Raw genomic sequence first — 6,043 nt, 5'->3', positions numbered from 1 at the left:
TTTAAACATTCCCTCGTGCCACAATCTCCCTGATTATGCCCTTAATACATAAATAACTATTAATGTTTCAAATATATTTGTTTTATATATTCTCGATATACATGATTTCTGACTGAGTCACCCTATTATCGTAGCCAGTTAAATTATTATTATTTATTATTAACAAAATATTCTTCTGTACAATTTTTGTACCACTTTCGCGGTTTACCGAGAACTTTTAAAAAGTAGGCCATTAACCCTATTGAGACAAGGCCATAATAAAAATGGTTTCTGGTATTTTAAGAACAAATCTGAAATTTTCCAGTTCAGAAAGTTATGACACTATTTATTTATCTATCATTAGCATCCATACTATTTAAAGAAAATTTAAGAACTAGTCATATAATGTATAAAACACGGTTTTAGAACTTAAATGTTTGTAAAGAAAAATATATAAATACAGGGTTAGTCATGAGAGAATTACCACAGCATAGATATCAATCAGTAGAGACGGCTCGCCGTTTTTCGTGACCCGTTTTCGTGGGTGGTCGTTCGCTTTATGACCGAATGAGGGCGCCCAACTGACGTCTAAAATATTTGAAATTTGGCAGTTTTGTTACAATATTTTTGCCGGTTTTGCTTGTTTAAGACTGCTTTTCCAGTAGAATTGTACAAATAGTATAAAAATGTAATTTTCACAATAAAAGGTAAAATCTTTGTCCGATGAATTTTCATACAGGATCCCTGTTGTGCGCCTTATTCTCTCCCTCGTGTTTGGAATTCTTGGAAAAGATAGTAAACATAACACACTTTTTGTTTAAAAAGTCGTCGCAAACGAACAACAACGGTGGTTATGAAATAAATATAAAAAATTTATTATACATATATGATTCCGTTGTTGTGGTAAAATTAAATATAAAAATAATAAGAAACAAACTACACGTAACAAAAAATTATATAAGCAGACCTTCACTCAATAAACAATTTTTTTATTCATCATGTATATATATATTTTTTTTTACCTACACAATCTTGAGTTTTATTTTGAGACGTTGCTTAACCCATAAGCAGTCGCACGTGGGTAAAAATGACCCAAGCCGTACATTTTGTCAAATATCTTTTTTCGCTTAATTCCTATGGACTTCCGGTTTCATGATTTTCTTAATTATTCTTACCTGCGTCGACCCATACCAATTACCTGCACTTTATGCGAGTCGATAAATATGTATTTTTTTTTTGTAATAATTTTTTTTAAATAAAAATTTTACTTTATATGATATTACGCTTACGGGTTAAGTCGTTAGGTAAAATGCGTTTTTTTCGTAAAATTTTTGAAATTATTAAACAATTTAACAGGTGCTGTTCTTATTTTTATATTTATTCTTGTTTAAAGTAATTACCATAATTACAATATCATGCCTGTCTGTTTATTTCTCTACTTTTTTTTAGCTTTCTACATATATAAATAAGATGGATACTTTCTTTAATAACTAAAAGAGTCTATTCTCGAAAAATATTTAGTCCTCATAAAATACTCCTTTACCTACGGTCCATTACAAAGTGTACCATTTCCGGATTAAATTTACAAATGCCAAAGGTGAAAAAATTAATAGAAAAAAAATAATTTGACAGCATTAACTTTTTTCCTTTTTGTAATTTAATTTTTATTTTATTTATTTATTTATTTTTTCTTAAATAAACCTCTTTCTTTTTAGATGTATTTATTACATTATTTTTACAATGATAATTAAACCTCAAGTATTCAGGGAAAGAATGTGCGAATTGTCAAATTGTATAAGTAATAAAATAAAAACTGTAACAAATCATCGTGTTTATAATTTAAATATCGACTTTTTTTTTCTTATTGCGATTCACGATTATACGATTTGAGCAAACTACACAGTTTGCAATATTGCGTACACGAATCAATTTTTGAAATTGTAAATGAAGTGATACTTTTTAAATTGGGTGGCGACATCTAGGAATAGTTTAGGCAACGACCATCCATGACGGCTTAAAATTCGGGTCAGAAAGAACAAAGGCGCCGACACGAGCTGTCTCTACTGATTGATATCTATGCTGTGGAATTACTTCTGAAAATTATTTTTACGCAACCCAAAATACGAATACCATGTACCATTTGATACTAACTGAATTTAAAATGAAATGCTTAATCCATGATTGCTTTGAGTTTGGCAATCTCATTTTGACAATTGTGGAAAATGAGGTTACGCGAATGTCCATGGTGGTACCGCAGCCAGTCGGAAATCTCCTCCGGAGCCGCTAATAAATTTGTCAGTGTGCCTCTTGATCTTTTACAACCGATTAATCACGAGAAAATTATTTCTAAAAATTCCTTTTACGGCATTTTATTCAAAGGTCACAACACAAACTCAAACAAGTAAGTAAATAATTTAACTACTAATCTGTTGAAAATGTTGGGTATTTTGGGGGGATGCTACGGCTTTTTTGTAAATGGATGGCCGAAGAAGTCCAGAGGTTGCAGATTTGCACTTCGAAGAGGCTCTAGGTGACGCAGAGATGGCGAATTAACACATGCACATTAGCGGCGAACAACATTGTTAGAGCACTTACGGCTTCATAGCCCAGATTGATCTGATTGTATGTCGTCGATCCAATGGGGCTCTAGAGGCGAGTCAACGATGGAAAAAAATGTTAAAAATTAATTAACGTCAAAGTGACACTGCCAAAGTCAAAGCAATCATGGATTAGGCATTTCATTATAAAATATCTGGTTGACCGAGCTTCACTCGGCTCGTTTGGTAGTATTAGATCAGATTAGGACAGATAAATATGCGTATAGTATGCATTTTGAAGTAGACGCGCTAATTAAAAATACACATTAAAAAAGAAATTCCATAAGCAGTCTTTGTTTTAAACAGTAATAAGTGACATGTAGAGATTAAAGAACAGAAAACTGGAATTATTGTTTGACATTTATTACAATCTCATTTGTTACCCAAGTTTTCTCTCTGTCGTTCTTTTTTTTTCCTAGTTCTCTCTCTCGACTCTAGAAAAAGGTCACAACTACATTCTTACTGCCAGAAGAGTTTCGCCTCTGGTGTGGTTATCATACTGAGTTACCGTGCTCTTTTGCGTTATTCCTAATTTCTCAATCTCAACCCTGCTCCCGAAGATGCCACTTACGAAAGTGTGCGAAACGTTGAGCCCAAAAACTCAAATAACACGGTCCCATCCCGGAAAACGATCACACATTGACTCCGACCGTGAAACCTCTGAAATGAATGCTTGACAAAATAATCTCAATTCAACGCACTTTCGTGTGCCTTTTATCCGCTCACTCTTTAGTTTTCGGTAAATTTTCTCACCTCAGAAGGTGAATTTTAACGTCCTCTATACAGTGGAGTATGTTTCGGTACGTACAACTGAAGATAAAAAGGTACGTCAAACGTACTGTCAGACTGTCACCCAAACTTCTCTTATAAAACAATCTCGTGTTCGTGTAGTGTCATCTGAAGTTGCCTAGCAACAAATATAATTCACTGCCTGAAAATTGCTGAAAATGCATGAAGCTGTAATTTTCAAAAGTTAAAACTATGATCAATCGTTTTTTTTGACCCAAAAAACCCCTAACCTGTAAATTTCATCGAAATCGTTAGAGCCGTTTTCGAGAAACCCATTACATATATATATATATACGTCAATAATAACTTTTGGCCTCGCGCCAGATTTAGGCAACAAGTAATGGGAGAATATGAAAACCACATCCTAGCCTCAAACCTGTCATATCAGTGTTCAAATTTGTATTTATGGTTGCATCATTTACAACAAGCGAATGCTTGACACGTTTTAAAGTAGGTAAATATTTGGAGTTATAGTTTAAACTGTTTTCGAGTAAAAGAAAGAAAAAGTGGTATGAATCAGTTTATTCAGAAATAATTTTTTGGAATTAAAACAGCCACATAGAGGCTGAAGAAATTAAGATAATCAAAGAGAAAAGAAAACAACTTAAAACTAGGAAAGCTTACTTCGTAGTAAGTGCAATTATATTCTATGAACATTTAATACTACTATAAAACACCAAAGTAGATTATTCATATTTATTATGAAGTTAGAGATTGCAATTATTAACAAAGTTGACAACGTATGGATAAAGTTAAATATATATCTTTTAGTCAAAAGAGGTGTCTGCATAATTTGTTACAGTGTGTTTGCAGGTATATTTGTACAATGCAGCAGCTGCTGCATTCACTATCCAAATGTAATGTATAAATAATGATTTGTCTGGTGTATGGTGCAGTCTTAAAATTAGGTATTTTTACTATATTTCAATTGGATAAATATTTTTACACATATTTGTAAATTCTCGTGCTTTGCCAGTTTTAGACGTTGGAATTTTAATTATTAGCGTATCGTTTTTGTCTTGAATGCCGTCATTATTTTTCAATTTATCCATTCCACATGCTCCTACAACTTCTAATAAAAAATAAACCTAAAACATAATGATTTATAGACAATGTGATTGACCTTGTTTGAGATCACCTTTAACATCGGGTACATTTAATCACGGGCTTCTGTTAAAAATTTTGGTAAGTCTTCTCTTGTAAATATATTTGATTTCTTGGCAATGTAACCTATATTTTTTGCTTGAAAACTTGGTGTACTTAGATATATCTATGCTGTTTTTTATTAACAGAGTTGACTTTAACTACGACTATGCAGCCCAAAGTGTTAAAGATTTCACAGAATTTGCTTTTTCAGCGAAATACTCGTATGCAATGAGGTGTTCTCCATATATTTTGCATGGTTGTTTCTGCGCAAAAAAAAAATTCATACCGCTTTTCATAAACTGTGGCTGAGTTTTTAGGTAATAAATTTGATATATTATCTGCCAGTTTTTGCAAGTTCGGTCGAATGCATGTAAACTGCTTGTTATTATTGCTATCCATCTCTATTTTGCAATTGCTACAAATCTTTCTGCAAGCAAAAATATTAAAAGTGCCGAAAAATAAGAGGTATGCTTCATACTTTCATTTAAAATGGGCATGTAAGCTAATAATCTGTTCTGTAATAATAATAAAAGCTTATTATAGGTTATGTAGATACAAGAAAATTGTTCAAATTCTTCCATTCCGCATACTCCTACAACTTCGAATAAAAAATATACCTAAAACATTATGTTTTATAGACAATGTGATTGACCTTCTTTGAGATTACCTTTGACATTAGGTACATTAATCACGGGCCTCTGTTAAAAATTTTCGTAAGTTTTCTCTTGTAAATATATTTGATTTCTGGGAAACATAACCTATATTTTTTGCTTGAGAACTTGGTGTACTTAGATTATATCTATGCTGTTTTATATTAACAGAGTTGACTTTAACAACGACTATGTAGCCCAAAATGTTGATTTCACAGAATTTTCTTTTTCAGCGAAATACTCGTATGCAAAATGAGATATTCTCCATATAATGTTTTCCATGGTTGTTTCTGCACCGAACAAAAACTTATTACAGGTTATGTGGATACACATTGTTCGCTGCCATAGAATGTCGCTGCACTTCAAGAAATCCGCTGTTGCCAAGCAAGGTTGCGACGTTGCGAGATTACGCGCAAATTTAGTTAATAAATTATATTTATAAAATTAATAAACCGGATGTCTTTCTAATAACTAATAAAAAGGGTTAACAAAGAGTATAGAATTACTGCTACATGAATTTCACTGGCTTGTGTTGAAATTTCGGGTTTCCAATTTTAAATTTATTAATCTAGTACTTCGTTCCATAAACAAAATTGTGCCCGGAATGATGGGTTAATTAGCTGTTTTCACATATACGAAGCGCACGAGTCCGAAAGTTACCTAACATGCAATTATGAGGCTAAATCTTGCTATGGATGAAAACTATTATTTGAATTAAAGTAACTTTTGGCATCACAGTCTTTAGATCTTTTTTCATAGGTATTTTACACTTAACAACATCATTATGAATTTATTTCTTAGATTTATTTCTCAATCCACCAATATTTGTCTTAACCTCATAGAAAATGTTTCGTCTTATGGAAAAAATCTGAATCTTTACAC

At 32.1% G+C, this 6,043-nt stretch overlaps 1 long non-coding RNA gene across 1 annotated transcript; it reads right to left on the bottom strand.

The window, feature by feature from the left end:
• Positions 1–4,376: 4,376 nt before the first annotated feature.
• Positions 4,377–5,538, bottom strand: LOC135132262 (uncharacterized). Its single transcript, XR_010280990.1, has 3 exons — positions 5,179–5,538; positions 4,504–5,128; positions 4,377–4,453 (listed from the first exon to the last, which is right to left on the bottom strand). It is a non-coding gene; the product is annotated as an uncharacterized LOC135132262 (long non-coding RNA).
• Positions 5,539–6,043: the final 505 nt, after the last annotated feature.

This window comes from Zophobas morio, unplaced genomic scaffold (assembly GCF_036711695.1).
Source record: "Zophobas morio isolate AGI-343-1 ecotype UQ-CSIRO unplaced genomic scaffold, CSIRO_AGI_Zmor_V1 ptg000021l, whole genome shotgun sequence".
Taxonomy (NCBI): domain Eukaryota; kingdom Metazoa; phylum Arthropoda; class Insecta; order Coleoptera; family Tenebrionidae; genus Zophobas; species Zophobas morio.
This window is presented reverse-complemented; position numbering and strand designations above follow the sequence as displayed.